We start from the raw sequence: 2679 nt of genomic DNA, 5'->3' as shown, positions 1-2679 counted from the left end.
GCCTCCTCAATCCACTCCTCTAGACCTATGCCTAACTTACCCCTAAACACTGGGCACTTCCTATCTCGGGGTATGAGGACCAGACGCTCTGTTACACGAGCGGTAGAAGTGGACGGTGCTGGGAGAGGTTCTGCAGGAATGGAGGATGCAACACTAGGACCAGGCACGGCTGTAGCCTGCTCCTGCTGCAACCTGTCATTCTCTGCCCTCAACTGTGCCACCAAATCCCTCAACTCTTGTAGCTCTCCCTCCATATTTTTTATTTTTTTTTATTTTTTATTTTTTATTATTTTTTTTTTTTAAGTTACAACTTAGCTGTGAATACTGATGCTACGGCTACAAAAATACAATAAATTCACTGCTGGTTCGCTTTAAACTGCTGTACATTCACACTCACACTAACAATCTGAAAACAAAATAACAGAAAAGGAACAGAACACACGTCTCCACCTCCACTGATTTGATCCTGCCGACAACGCCAAGTTTGTGGCGGCACTAGGGGTGATTTACTAAGTTATCTCTCAAATGATTTTTTTTCTCCTATCCTGCCGACAACGCCAAGTTTGTGGCGGCACTAGGGGTGATTTACTAAGTTATCTCTCAAATGATTTTTTTTCTCCTATATTACCGACAACGCCACCTTGGGTTAGGGCCCAAGGACCCGTAGGAAAGGTCAATTATCAACTATTGTAAAAGGACACAGGTTCGTTCAAGACAGGGAGGTTAGGAGACGGAGTTCAAAATGTCATACAAAACTTTATTGTTAAAAAAACTAATCACAAGGTCTGGGATAATGAAAGAAATAAATATGAAGCGAGCCCAACTGTAGAAGGGGATGCGAGCTGAGGCTTACCGGCTGGAGGAGGGGTCAACAAAAGGGAAGTGACGTCCAAAAAAGAGGGGAACACCCCATTCACACAGCAAAACGTGAAGTGCACACAAAATAATCTTGAATGGGAATCACACGCACACAGGGGACCACCACCACCCAGGAGGAACCACCACCACCATCACCGTCGGCCTCCAACTCTAGGAAAATAATAAAAACACAGTTAACAGGGGGGCACCATCAAAGAAACAAACAATATCCCAAAACATAAATGGGCTAACGAATGATCAAATAAGAAGCTAAAGAATAGTAAATTTAATTGATCAGAAATCAACCACACTAATGAAAAAGAAAATTAAGGAGTCTCCGGCCAGAGATAAACTCAACAGTTAATCTTAAATCAATTAATCCATTTATAAAGCAAATTTCCCTCCCAAAAGAAAATTAAATAATTTCAACAAACTCCCCAAAATAAACAGGTTATTCAAACAAAACAATAAACAACTGAGATAATAAGAAATCATCAAAATAGGTTAACCAGAGAAATAAACAGAATTACACCACACCTTGATTAATTACATTAAAACACACAAACATCCACGCACACACACAGTCCGATCAGGTGGCTGAGTCTCCGAACGGGACTCTTAATGTCCAGTGCAAGCGGAGCCACACACCCAAAACCCACACTGCGTTGCGTGCAGCAGCAGCAGCAGGAAACAGGGCCCGCCGAGAGACACAGGTCGGCCGGGAACGGCCGCCAGGACCCCCACACCAAGCCGGCGAAGTAGCAGCAAAGTAGCAGTAGCAGCAAAGTAGCAGGCAGCAGCAAAGTAGCAGGCAGCAGCAAAGTAGCAGTTAGCCGCGGCTAAATAGCCGAGATCACTCTATACTGTTCTTACTTGGCCGTGACGGTCAAGATACCGGTTTCCAGTCCGGTCGGTTTGCGTCCCCACCAAAGAGGGAGAGGGGTGAAGAGGGTCGGCGCAGCGGGGGAGGACTGCCACCACACACCATGCGACCAGCAGCTGTTAGAGGGAGAGGAGCGGAGATGGCTTAGCACCTGGCTACAAACAATTAGCAACGGTGGCTCACAGCAACTCACCTATGCTCCGGTCAACCTAGGCAACGGCCCAAATGCATCACCACGGCCGCCTCAGTAATGCCGATCTACGACAAGATTATGTTTTAGTTAAATAATACTTTTATAAGTGAAAAACCGGCGAGCTAAAGGTGTGCCTACCTGTGCTATGCGGTGCGCAGCAGAGACAACGACCCGGAAGGGGGCGGGCCGAAGAGGCAGGAAGCGAAAGGGCAGAGGGGGGGGACCTGTCCTACTTTTATCCTCTCGGTGTAAACAGTGATTGGCTGAGGAGCCAAGTAGGGCAGGGTGAAACCAAAAATATAACAGTGCCTCATACCACTACATGTGTTTAGTTACACTGCGTGATTTTGAGCATGAAATTAACTGTTTGGGGAATTGTGTGTTTCAGGTGTGATGTGCGTTAACAGTTTTGAAAAAGTTTTTAAGGTTCTGACAAACGGGTCATAGCGGTTGTAAAAAACTGTATTTATGGCTGTGACTCCTTTCTAACACCGTAAAGAGACATGTGATGTCACACATGTGATGCAATATGTTTTCACGTTGAAAATGATCCAACTGTTCAGAATTATACCCTACGTAATAGAAGAACAATCTGTGAAAATAATATGAAATGTATCATGACTGTTCCCTCAACGTCTTAAAGGAACAGACTGACATTTGTCTCACAGTGTTATTCCATTTAAAGGGAAACTGACAAAGAATGTTCACAAAGTATTTCATCATAAAATACGCTGCTGTTTGACTT

General features: G+C 44.6%; 1 long non-coding RNA gene across 1 annotated transcript; it reads right to left on the bottom strand.

Annotated features, from left to right (window-relative positions):
* Window positions 1-301: 301 nt before the first annotated feature.
* LOC131980930 (uncharacterized) lies at window positions 302-2227 on the bottom strand. Its single transcript, XR_009395260.1, has 3 exons — window positions 2073-2227; window positions 1935-1999; window positions 302-1857 (listed from the first exon to the last, which is right to left on the bottom strand). It is a non-coding gene; the product is annotated as an uncharacterized LOC131980930 (long non-coding RNA).
* Window positions 2228-2679: the final 452 nt, after the last annotated feature.

This window comes from Centropristis striata, chromosome 11 (assembly GCF_030273125.1).
Source record: "Centropristis striata isolate RG_2023a ecotype Rhode Island chromosome 11, C.striata_1.0, whole genome shotgun sequence".
Classification (NCBI taxonomy): domain Eukaryota; kingdom Metazoa; phylum Chordata; class Actinopteri; order Perciformes; family Serranidae; genus Centropristis; species Centropristis striata.
This window is presented reverse-complemented; position numbering and strand designations above follow the sequence as displayed.